At 44.2% G+C, this 13,469-nt stretch overlaps 1 pseudogene; it reads right to left on the reverse strand.

The window, feature by feature from the left end:
- LOC144235939 (glyceraldehyde-3-phosphate dehydrogenase pseudogene) overlaps positions 1-12,958 on the reverse strand; it is a 49,291-nt pseudogene extending 36,333 nt beyond the window's left edge.
- Positions 12,959-13,469: the final 511 nt, after the last annotated feature.

Below are 13,469 nucleotides of genomic sequence, written 5' to 3' on the forward strand. Positions count from 1 at the left end.
CCTTAGGTAGCAGTAGTTTATTCATTTGTAATGCTACATATATCACGGTATGGTTATAGACCAGTGCATCCATCCTGCTGTTGATGGAGATTTGGGTGGTTTCTTGTTTTTGGCACTTTCACCTGGCGTTATGCTGTCTGTATTTCTGTTTGGCATATATACCTGAGAGAGGACCTGCCAAGTCCTATAGAAAGTATGTGGTTCTGCTTTAGGGGCGCTGGGTGGCTCAGTCGGTTAACCAGCATCCACTCTTGATTTCCTCTTAGGTCATGATCTCACTCGTGGGTTCGAGCCCCTCCTCCGGCTCTGCGCTGATGGCATGGAGACTGATGGGATGCTCTCTCTCCTTCTCTCTCTGCCTCTCCCCGACTTGTGCTCTCTCTCAAGATAAATCAAGCAACGTTAAAAAAAAAAATTAAAGAAGAGAAAGTATATGGCTCCGCTTTAATGATCATGTCATGCAGGTTTACACAGTGGGTGTGTTAATTTCCACTCCCTCTAGCAGTGCATGAGCTTCCGCGTCTCACGGCTTTCCCTGCTCCTTCATTTTGCCATTCTGATGAAGCACAGAGCTGTCCCAGTGTGTTTTTCCCTTCGTGTTTCCCCAGTGGCTGCTGTGGTTGAGCCCATTTTCATACATTCATAAGCCACTTGAAAATCCTCTTTTGTGAGTGCCTGTTTAAGTCTTTTGGCCATTTTCAATTGCCTTTAAAGAAATTTGTAAGACTGGGGCGCCTGGGTGGCTTAGTCGGTTAAGCGTCCGACTTTCGCTTAGGTCATGATCTCGCGGTTCGTGGGTTCGAGCCCCGCGTCGGGCTCTGTGCTGACTGCCAGCTCAGAGCCTGGAGCCTGTTTCAGTCTGTGACTCCCTCTCTCTCTGACCCTCCCCTGCTCACGCTGTCTCTCTCTCTCTCCTAGAAATAAATAAAACACTTAAAAAAAAAAAAAAGAAATTTGTAAGACTTCTCATTCTATTTTAATTGCAATATATTGTTGGGTATATTTATTGCACATACCTTCTTCTATTCTGTGGGCTGCCTTTTCACCCTCTTAGTATTATATGATCCCGAACAGAAATTTCTAATTTTAACAGAGTTTAATATGTCAATATTTTCTCTTATTGTTAGTGCCTTTATTTCTGTTGTATTTATGAAATCTTTGGGGTGTGAGCTGGGCAGCCTGGGGAAGACTCGAGGTAGCAGCCTGCCTGTCAGGACACCATCAGTTCAATCCCAAGATGCTCAGGGAGCATCCCTGAGCTTGTGCTAAAACAGGTTCTGGCTGATTTGAAGAACCTACTGGTGGATCAAGGCTCCTGACTGAAATCAGGGGCTCAGCCAAGGGTACTCAGGGCTTATGATTTCCAGGGACCATGTTATTTGTTCACCTGATTATGGGAAGAGATAGCATTAGTTGGCACTTTCCTGAAGACTGTGTTTCTAGGACGTCTGTGGAAAAAATACAATCTCTGACTTGGTTTATAGTCCTTGGTCTAGGAATTAGACACAGGAGCTTCTTGTTGGCCCAGATTCCCTTGTTAGGAAATCTACTGTCCTCCTAACGCCTTGCTGAGTAAGCAGGACCCGCGTGACCCTCCTTCCCTTGTCACAGCCGATTGGACCAGATGTTGACATGGGAGCCTGACTGTGGGCTGGGCAGAGAATCATCAATGGCTTATGTGAATTGGGACAGATGTTCTTCCAACCCAGTGAGAGTCTCTCTCTGGGGAATTGGAACCAAGCATTCAGAAGGATGTTGTGAGCCGATGCTGGGCGCTTGTGCTGAAAGGCTGTGTAGAGAGGAGACAAGGGGGGGCATTTTTGGACTATGTACTTGCTGAATGTATAAGGGACTGAGGCTCAGAGAAGCCAGTCAGGAGGGAGGGGGGAGGGAGGAGTGGGGGCCCGGAGAAGAGCAGAGAAATCTTGTGCGAATAAAGAGAATGAGAGAGCAAATCCCTGGTTTCTGTCCTTCTTGAGGCCTGATTCAATGCTTCCTGGCTTCCCTCAGGGCCTCTGTGTCCCCTTGCAATAACCCTCACTTTTTATTTGAGCTCCTTTGAGTTGTTTCTGATCCTTGCAATCAAACGAGTTTGGACTAAGATAGTTCAGATCAAAGGTAAGACAAAAAAGAAAAGAAAAGATTTATGGGTTGTATTTCGTTCAATAAACTTTATAGAATTCTAGTAAAAATGGATTCCTCTACAATTTAGATCGCCTATCTCATTGACTAGAATTATGTCTGTGAGAATCACAACGCTGCTCTTTAGCCATTAAAATGTTAATTCTGGATATGTGGGCAATGAGGCAGCGTGGAGGCGGCTTCCTGATCTTCATCCTGTAATTATCGCAGGGCCCTGACCTGAAGCTGGGGAGGGGAGGGGGGCCCTGAGGCCCCAGGCTGCAGACTCCTCACCTCTGGGTACGAGCAGTGTATGTATTTCATGCTTCAGAGGTTGTTGGGGTTTAAGAGCGGTTACAGCCTAAGCGGGCAAGAGTAGAATGGCTAAATAAATTAGTGGTCTCCAAATGAGGGAGTATTTATGGAGTCATTAAAGATGATGTCATTAAAGAGGCTTTTAATGATATGGGAAATTAATTGTATAATAATATGTAACATTAACTGGAAAACAGATGTAAAATGTTTTATGTAGGTGTATCTTAACTGTGTTTGTTTTTTTTTTAAGTTTATTTATTTATTTTGAGAGAGAGACAGAGAGACAGAGTGGGGGACGGGCAGAGAGAGAGAGAGCGAGAGAATCCCAAGCAGGCTCTGTGCTGTCAGTGCAGAGCCTCATGCAGGGCTTGAACTCAAAAACCGTGAGATCATGACCTGAGTTGAAATCAAGAGTTGGACACTTAAGTGACTGAGCCACTCAGGTGCCCTGATCTCAACTATGCTAAAATAAACAAGTGAAAACTATTAACAGTAGTCACACACACATGCATACTAGCTACACATATATTTGCCTTTGGGTATTTTCTATGATTACTTTTATAATCCAGCAAAGAAGTTTACAATTAAAATACAAACGAATAATCTCTTTCCTCAGATTCTCAAAGTGTGACCTGAATCTGTTGTGGAATTTCCCTCCCACATCTATTCTTGGTTCTCAGTTCCCACCCCCCTGCCCTGTATACATGAGGGTATTTGAAACCTTTGCAGTCAAGTTTCCCTCCCCAGTTGGCCCTTGGCTGCAGCTGCTCAGCACACCCTGGGCACAGCCCTCCTACTGTAAAAAGGTGGGAGAAGCTAGTGGCACCAGCCTTTAAAAGTGCTTCGAGATCTCTGAGAAGAAGCTTGTCTCCAGCAACCCTGGCCAGGAGGCCATTTCTGAGGGCTCTGTCCTGGGGGTGTGTGGCAGTGGGACATGGGGCAGGGGAGGGCCAATAGGGACAGAGGCAGCCACAGCTGGTGGCGACTTTAGGAGCCACCAGGGTAAGCACCACTGCTTACAGATAATGCCCACTACTACGTGGTTCCCGTACCTCCTGCAAGCTAGGTGTGCATGCAGTTGAGATGTACTAGGTGCTGTACACCTGAGATTTTTATGTACCTTACACAACAGCCTGGTGAAGCAGATTTTATCATCTTCATTTTGCTAACCCCCAAACAAAGTGTGGAAACAAGCTTAGGGGGTTTAAAGTGGTGTTCAAGAGTAACTGATGGCAGGTGCAGGATTCAGAACCACCCCTCCTATTTAGTTTTGACTCTGATGGTCATAATCAGTTAACAGTTGTGTATTGGGTCTTTCTTATGTGCCAGGCCCTGTGTGGAATGCTTTTCCTACTTTATCTCTTTCTTTTTAAAAATGTTTTATTTATTTATTTATTTTGATAGAGAGAGAAAGAGAGTGAGCAAGGGCGGGGGGCAGACTACGAGGGAGAGAGAGAGAATTCCAAGCAGGCTCTGTGCTGTCAGAGCCAATGCGAGGCTCCAACTCACGAACCTTGAGATCATGACCTGAGCTGAAACCAGGAGTCAGACGCTAAACCGACTGAGCCACCAATGCTCACAGCAGCTCAGTGAAATATATCTTATTAATATTTCCATTTCACACCGAAGAACAGGTTTAGAAGAGCTTGTTGACGGTCACAAAGGGAGTGACAGAGACAGTCTTGGAACCCAGGCTTGTCTGAGGCCAGGTCAGAATTCTTACTATGACTTCAATGACTTCCTCTGGGCTGGGGCCAGAATAGGGTGTCCAGGGCAGGGCCTTGGAGCCCAAAAGTCCACCCAAACACCAAGTACAGAGTCACAGCCCCAGCATGACCCTGGAGTCCATAAATTATCATTCCAGTCCTGCCAATCAATGAATGCATCAATCAGTGCATGTATACACACTCCCATCCGTCTCTGCACCCACCCATCCATCCCTGCACCCATCCATCCATCCATCCATCCATCCATCCATCCATCCATCCATCCCAGGACCCATCCTCCCATCCTGGCATCCCTGCATCCCTGCATCCATCCATCCATGCATGCATCCATCCATCCATCCCTCCCTGCACCCATCCATATATCCATCCCTGCATCCATCCATCCATCCATCCATCCATCTCAGGACCCATCCTGGCATCCCTGCATCCCTGCATCCATCCATCCATGCATGCATCCATCCATCCATCCCTCCCTGCACCCATCCATATATCCATCCATGCATCCATCCATCCATCCATCCATCCCTGCACCCATCCATATATCCATCCCTGCATCCATCCATCCCAGGACCCATCCTGGCATCCCTGCATCCCTGCATCCATCCACCCACCCATCCATCCATCCATCCATCCAACCAACCATCCATCCCCATATCTAGTCTGGAGTGGGGAAATGGGAGACTTGGTGATATCCAGCACCTCTCTCAGCTCAGTGATTTTGAAACTTTGCTGAGCTTTTGCCTTAAGTCCAGTTCTTTGCTAAAAGCTGTGGAGCGAGGGATGGAGGCAGCCTATGCCTTTGGCTTGCCCTCATGGAATTTCGGGGCAGAGTTAGGGGGATGTAATGTGTGACTGCCACACAGGAAACATTTATACAATAATGAAGCAGACAGTGTGGCAAGCGTTTTAATTCTGAAATCAGTGTGTGTGGAGCAGTTGGAAAAGGATTCTCTATGTGTGTATGTGTGATTATGTGTGAGTGAGTGAGTGTGGGAAGTGAGTGTGTATATGTGAGTGAAGTGGAGAGCATGAGTGTGCATGTGTGAGTGTCTGGGTGTGTGTGACAGTAAGTGACTAAGCATAGGGGGTCCTGTGCTAAGAAGAACATGAGTCTGGTCTCCTGTGAAAGAAGGGGAAGAGGAAGGACAGGAATGGAGAGAGAGAGAGGGAGAGAGAGAGAATGGCATCTGGGGAAACCCAAGCTTAGAGCAGCAGAGGAGTTGAGAAATGGCTCAGACTCCCGCTGAGATAAAAGGTGGGGGTGCTCACTCTGGAGACGACAGGGGAGGAAAAGAATTGAGCCCGCAGAGGTGCGGAGGGCATTTGCATCATCTCTGTTCTCCTCTGACATAGTGTTCAGGGAGGCCGGTGCCCAGTTTCCAGCAGGGAACCAGACTTCTATGTCTGAGGGCTAAGTGTCTCTGTCAGACAAGTCTGGGCCTAGAGGCAGATCGGATCCCACACCCTGCTCTGCAGGTGAGGTCTGAGGCGAAGAGGCCACTATTGGAATGGTGCCATGGTGAGCCCCACTAGCCTCCCATCAGCCATTGGAGGGACCATGGTCTACAGACCAAAAATAAGGGCCCCTTCCTCTGACAGGACTTTCTGATTTACTCTAGACATGCAAATAAATTACACATAGCTATATATTTCATTAATTGTCTTCATCAAAAAAGGATAAAATTAGACACAACTGAAAGAATTCGGTCCCTGTAGTCGTGGAACCAAGGAAGTATTTACTGGGGTCCTTGTGGTAGATCCTTTCTGCAGCCTGGGGGTCTCTGAGAAGGACCTGGGGAGATCTCACCAGCAGGTGCCCACCAAAAAACCCTATTCAGGACCCTATTCCCATGGAACCTCTTGGAACAACTGAATATGACTTCAAACCACTAGAGAGGAGGACTGACCTCCCAGCCAAGGATTCCTTAACTTCAGGAGGCTGGTCCTGCACATTTCTGTCTGGTTGGGATAGACATAGCCACAAAGTTAACACTGCGCTTCCCTGCAGTGCACCGGGCACTTGAGTCTTTCGTCCTTGGACCAGGAAATGGGATCTCCTGATTTCTTTGCTTCCTGTCCCACCCACTCACTGCGTTCATAACATCTGCGATCATTTGCAAAATACAAGTTCCCAGGCCTGGTGTCGAAACTGTGTTCTTTCCCGCACACATGCAAAGACCTTTGAGTCGGCAGCTCTGTTTTATAAGGTTGCTCCTTCCTGCCCTTGCTTTATTACATCTGTTCTTTGGGGCACGGTGTTATAAATTGGGTATGTGATGATGTGTAATCACTAACTGAAAAGCCAATACATTTTCACTGTACCGGCAGCAAGACAAATAAAAGGCAAAATGAAAGGCTTGTGCTCTTTTGACAAAGGAAAAAGCACACAACACACATATTAAAGAAAAAAAAAACCAGATTGCAAATTGAAAATGTTGTCATCTTAGGGGAGTTGTTTTCTTGGGGGCAATCTGGCTTGTGTTTGCCTCCTGGGAGTGGGGTGCCTGGTGGCTGGGAGGCGGGGAGGGTGGAAGATGATGTTTTATTCCTCTTGGGAACCACTTTATTATTAGACTTCATAAACCTCAGGCTATTGCTCTGGGCGCTTATGAGATAGGACTCGGCAGCCTTTCGTTGGGAGCAACTGGTCTGTGGTCAGAGGACAAGGGACAGAAAGAGACAGTGTAGTGTTCTATCGATGTGCATAGTAGAGTGATTTTCCCTTAGAAGAGGTTCAGGAAACCGTCCTGCTTGATACTGATGTATGCTGGACAGTGTGGTCCGTACAGCAAAGGCTTCCTGTGTCTGTCCGGATTCAGTGCTTTCACACAGTAGGGATTGCATAGGCTGAGTCTGAGAGCTTTGAGGAAAGAAGTCCTCCTGCCCATTCATATTCAGTAAATACAAATATTCATTCACATTCAACTCCATGACCCCGCAGAAATATAGTCTGCAGGGCCTTGGGGTTTTGTTTCACTTCGCTTTTTTCTTCTTCAAAGCCCCAAGGAAAATACAATAGAAATAGAGCTTGGGGGTTAGTTTTTTTTTGAAACTGATTAAAGCAAATGATAATAGGAATAATATATATTGTCAGTCTGTGAAAGGTTTTGCCAGAAAAAAAAAAGAGAGAAAATCTTTAGGCTTGGTAACTAATTATGTTCATGAAGTGAAGATGAATGTGAATGGAGATAAGGCTTTCTCTTTTGTAAAGAGGAGTCAACTACACGAACATCTTAGAAATTTGGGCTTTACTAGTTCTTTTAACACACTGATGCAATAACAGTAATATTAATGATAACGCTGCTTCAGTACATTATAGACTGCCTGCATGCAGGCCTGACTAAAGGTAAGAACCCAGTGCAATGACCGAGGCTCAATAAGCTAGAGAGGCTGGGGCCTATATGTTGTATATCAATAAAAATCTACCATCTCTGGCAGCCCTCAATTTTTTTTTCCTGGGGCCAGACCAGCTGTCAGCAGGTTAATTAAAAAAAAAAAATCTCATAATTTGTCTTATTTGGTTCTCTCTTTTTAAAAAAAATGTTTATTTTTTTTTAATTTTGAGAGAGAGAGAGAGAAAACGAGCGAGTGAACAGGGGAGGGGCAGAGAGAGAGAGGGAGAAAGAGAATCCCAAGCAGGTTCCACACTGTCAGACAGAGCCCGATACGGGGCTTGATCCCATGAACTGGGAGACCATGACCTGAGCCAAAATCAAGAATTGGATGCTTAACTGACTGAGGCGCTCCTTGTTTGGTTCTCTTAAGAATTCTATGATGGGGCCTGGAAATGCATTCCAGTCATAGGTGGCTGACTTATCCATGGCCCCAGTGGCAGAGCCAGGACCCGACCAATACCTTGCAAGGCCTGCTTGTGGCTTCTCCTGGCCACACGGGAAGGGGCTGTGAAGGAGATAACAATGCCAGTCCATGCTAGTTCATTTGTCTGTACTAATTTCAGTTCTGGAGTGTATATGCCTTGACCACACTGGCACCTTATGGAGCCCAAGATGTGAGAGCACGGGACTCCTGATGGTTGGTAAGCAATCCGACTCTTGTGAGGTTGACGTGACCTAGCAGTAAAACAAAAATAACATCCCTGTCTGTTGTCGGTGAATTCTCGTACAGGTTGAAAACAACACTTCTCTTTGGGATGCTACCTTGCAATTGGAGATTGCCTTCTGAGATGAAGATGCTGGCGTCTTAAGTTATTTAATATAAACCTTCCTTGATTTCATTAAAACTCCACAATTGATGTATCAATATGGCTTTTAAGTTTTTATTTTGTTTTTTTAATTTTTTAAAAAATGTTTATTTATTTTTGAGAGGGAGAGAGCACAAGCGGGCGAGGGGCAGAGAGAGAGGGGGACACAGAATCTGAAACAGGGTCCAGGCTCTGAGCTGTCAGCAGAGAGCTTGCACAGAGGCTCGAACTCACGAACCGTGAGATCATGACCTGACCTGAAGTCGAAGACTTAACCGACTGAGCTATCCAGGCGCCGTGCGCTTAATATTTATTATGTCTCTACTGCCCATTCCTCAGTCTGAATGGAAGATCTGTGAAGGCAGGTTTTTTTTTTTCTTATTTGAAGTATAGTTGACATATTATATTAGTTTTAACATAGCATTCAATACAGTGATTTGATAATTATATACATTGCTGTATGCTTGCCATGAGAAGTGTAGTTACCATCTGTCACCACACAAAGTCATGGCACTATTATCAACTGGATTCCCTATGCTCTATTTTTCATCCTCATGACTTATTTTATACCTGGAAGTCTGTAACCTCTTAATCCCCTTCACTTCTTTCACCCATCCCCCCCGCCAGCTCCCGTCTGGCCACCAAGTTTCTTCCCTATTTATGAGTCTGTTTATCTTTTTTGTCGTTGTTGTTTTGTTTTCTAGATTCCACATCTAACTGAAATCCTATGGTATTTATCTTTCTCTGATTTATTTCATTTAGCATAATACCCTCAAGGTCCATCCATGTTGTCACATATAACAAGATTTCATTCTTTTTTATGGATGAGTAATATTCCACTGTATATATATATATATATATATTGCATCCTTTTTATCCATTCATCTTTTGATGGACACTTGGGTTGTTTCTGCATCTTGGCTACTGTAAATAATAATGCAATAAACATAGGGGTGCATATATCATTTTGAATTAGTTTTTTTTCTTTTTCCTTAGGTCAATACCCAGAAGTGGAGTTACTGAAGCATAGAGTAGCTCTAGTTTTAATTTTTTGAGGAAACTCCATACTGTTTTCCATAGCGGTTGTACCAATTTACATTCCCACCAACAGTGCATGAGGGTTCCCTTTTCTCCACATCCTTGCCAACACTTATTATTTCTTGTCTTTTTAATACTAGTCATTCTGACAGGTGTGAAGTGGCATTTCATTTGGTTTTGATTTGCATTTTCCTGATGATGAGTCACGTTGAGCATCTTTTCATGTGTCTGTTGGCTGTCTCTATGTCTTTGTTGGAAAAATGTTTACCCAGGCCCTCTGCCCATTTTTAATCAGACTGTTTAGGTTTTTTTTTGTGTATTGATTTTTTCATGTTTTATTATTCATTTGTTTATATATCATTTAAGTATAATTAACATACAATGTTATATTAGTTTCAGGTGTAGAGTATTGTGATTCAACAATTCTATACAATACTCAGTGTTCATCATGATCAAGTATATGAGTTCTTTCTATATTTTGGATGTTAACATCATATTGGATATATCATTTGCCAATATCTTCTCCAAGCAGGATTCTTTGGGTCTGTGTTTTCTACTTAAGATTCCAAGTGCTCAAAACAGTGCCTGATGTTTGTAAGTACTCAGTAATTGTTTTCTGTTTGAATGATTGATTGGGAAAATAAAGAGAAAATCTTAAATAATATATTCATGTCCAATGAGGGTGGAAGGATGTCCAGTTGGTAGTCCAAATAAAGAAAAGAAGTGGGAGAAATGAGCTTCCACAAAGTCCAAGGGACTTATAGGAACACAGAATCCAAAGGTACCCATACCCATGTTGAGAAGATCTGTTGTTCAGACCCTGACTTTTTTCATGTCAGTTCTTTAGCAGTGATTGAGTAGTAAACAGGCAAGAAATATTTTCTGTTAATTTTTTTATAAGGTTGAAATTTTGGAGTGAATTATTGAATTGCCTGGCCCATAAAAATTATAAATCAATAGTTAAGAGTGAAATTTGTTGTTAGAAGGCAAAAGGCCAAATGATGACATAATAAAGATGATGGATGAAATCAGGAGTTAGCAAACTATGGCCCTCGGGCCAAATCCTGCCTGGCACCTGTTTTCGTAAATAAAGTTTTATTGGAACACAGCCAGGCTCATCCATTACCACTGTCTATGGCTGATTTCATGCTACAGCGATAGAGTTGAGTAGCTTGTGACAGAGCCCATATGGTCTGCAAAGCTGAAAATATTTACAATTTGGCCTTTTACAGAAAATGTTTGCTGCCCTCTGAATTAAATGATGGTCCATCATGTCAAAGTCCAAAGAATTGGGCTGACAGTGAAGTGAAAGGTAAAACGATGATCTCTTTCTGCTGGGAAGCCCAACACCAGACATTGACCTTCTGCAAAGCATTGTTATTCATCATAGTAAATTAATGTGTTAATTTGAATTTTATTGGTTTGGTATTTTAAATTGTATTTATTTTATAAATTTGTTTTTCTTTTATATTTGCATGAGAGCTGCAGGCATAAGGCTACATACCTAAGTTAGTGTTTACATGTATCGTTTCACCATAAATAACTTAGGTCTACTCCATGGGTGAGATCCCCCCCACCCCAATGTGTTTTAATCCTTCACTTACTTCAGTTTGAAAGTTACTGGTTTAAAGGCATCTGGTGGGAGCTTGTATCTAGGTTTTGCTAATTTATGCTATAGTCACTTTTTTTAAAGTTTATTTATTTTGAGAGACAGAGAGAGAGAGAGAGAATAACAGGGGAGAGGCAGAGAGAGAATACCAGGCAGGCTCTGCTGTCAGTGCAGAGCCTGATGTGGGGCTCAAACCCATGAACTGTGAGATCATGACCCTAGCTGAAACCGAGAGTCTGATGCTTAACGGACTGAGCCACCCAGGTGCCCCTATGCTACAGTTACTGCTAATTGTCCTCCTTTAAACTTCTTTGGGGCAGGGGAGAGACATTTCTAGAAATTCTTCTCCTTTCCAGAGTGATTCATGAAGTGTTTGCCTTATAACTTAGAGAATTCGAGAGAGAAGAAACTTATCGGGAAGGACATGAACTAAGCCCTGCTTTTTTTTGTTCTTTTATAATTTGGGGGTGACTGGATTCTGGTCACTGCCCCATTTTTTCTCATCTCTGAAAACGTGGGGCGAATTGTGATAGTGTGGCTCTACTGGTATGTCTTCTGCCCTGAGTCAGTCTCCTGGAGCCTGACAGGCTGGTGTTTGGGGGGGATTTGGGGGCCAGAAGGCCTTTCCTGTTACTTGTTTTCTAGAGTTGGACTGACTGTAATTTCCCAGAGCTTGAATTTGACAAGCTTTCACTGTCTGATATAAATGCATGTCACTTATAGAAACTCTGTAAGCCATAAAAGTGTAATATTTTAGAGCTGGTGCAAAGATTGAAGTTCAAAGAAGCCAAGCCTTATGCCCAAGGTCATGAAGCTAGCAAGAGGCAGACCTGGGATTGTACTCGCTGCATTAAGGAAACAAAAGACAAAAAACAACAGAAACAAACCAGAAAAACAACCTTGACAAAAACCAAGCAGCTAAAGTTATCTTAGCCCTGGAGTTAGAAGAATAAGAACACACAGCAGTGTAGAGCTAAAGATTTTGTTTATGGCGTTAACTCTGAAAAGTCATCTGTTTTTATTTTCAGAAACGGTCTTTGATTTTGTCCTGAGTTGATTTTTATGGCTTATTTTATAGAACATTTACTCTTTGTTCTCGAAGTCTACAGCAGCCTTTGATGGCGAGCAATACAATTCTGACCTCTGGTTTGCAGAATGCAAATACTCCTCTAAGGATACAAGGCCGGCAAGCTGGAAACACGCTCAGCCTCTGTGCTCCAAGCAGTCCCTGACTGGTGCTAGAGTGAGCCTGTAAAACACAAGTCTTGGGGCGCCTGGCTGGCTTGGTCGGTTAAGCATCCAACTTCGGCTCAGGTCATGGTCTCCTGGTTTGTGAGTTCGAGCCCCAGATCCGGCTCTGTGCTGACAGCTCAGAGCCTGGAACCTACCTCAGATTCTGTGTCTCCCTTTCTCTCTGTCCCTCCCCCAGTTGTGCTCTCTCTGTCTCTCAAAAATAAAAAATAAACATTAACAAAATTTAAAACCCCCACAAATCTGGGGGTGCCTGGCTGGCTCGGTTGGTTGAGCATCCGACTCTTGGTTTCGGCTCAGGTCATGATCTTATTGTTTGTGAGTTCAAGCCCTGCATCATGCTCAGCTCTCTCTCTCTTTCTGCCCCTTCCCTGCTCTTTCTCTCTCTCTCAACAAAACAAAAAAACACACAAATGTGACCATGTCCACCTGCTTGGTCCTTGCAATGGCTTTCCATAGCTTCGCAATGACACGGGTCTCTCTGGCGTCCTCTGATAACTGCTTCTCTGACCTCCTCTCCCGCTCCAGCTGCACCGGCTGCCCCTGGGCCCTGTGCCTCCTTGTACAGTTGTCCTTTTCCCTGGACGGCACCACCTCCTCCTTGAGCTCTTGTTCAGCTGTTACTTCGTCAGCAAAGCCTCCTTTGCTCCTCTGGTTGCAGGCAGCTTTCTCTTGAGGTGGGACAGTGTCATGCATGTCTCCGCGAAGCCTTGAATCACTACGGCAATTTTTCATTCATCTGTGTCCAGCACTACACTTGATGGTGAGCTCCATGAGGCAGAAATAATGTCTTATTCTCTATAGTATCCTTGACTCAGTGCCTGGCACTTAATAGATGCTCAATAAATACCTGCTGAACCCTGAATGAGTGAATGAGTGAGTGAAGCTCTGATCCGGGGCTGGGGGAAGGATCTCAGCACACCAAGTGTTAGCAGAATGTGTTGGGAAGAGATCTAGTTTATTATTTATGTTTATTTTGAGAGAGAGAGAGAGAGAGAGAGAGAGAGAGAGAGAGGCAGAGAAAGGGAGACAGAGAATCCCAAGCAGGCTCTGTGGGCAGTGCAGAGCCCCACGCACGGCTCGAACTCACAAACTGTGATATCATGACCTCCACTGAAACCAAGAGCCAGTTGCTTAACTGACTGAGCCACCCAGGTGCTCCAAGGTTAACGTCCAGTTTAACGTCACGAAGACTTTTATTCAGACC

The sequence above is a fragment of the Crocuta crocuta genome, unplaced genomic scaffold (assembly GCF_008692635.1).
Source record: "Crocuta crocuta isolate KB4526 unplaced genomic scaffold, BGI_CrCroc_1.0 scaffold698, whole genome shotgun sequence".
In the NCBI taxonomy this organism is placed as follows: Eukaryota; Metazoa; Chordata; class Mammalia; order Carnivora; family Hyaenidae; genus Crocuta; species Crocuta crocuta.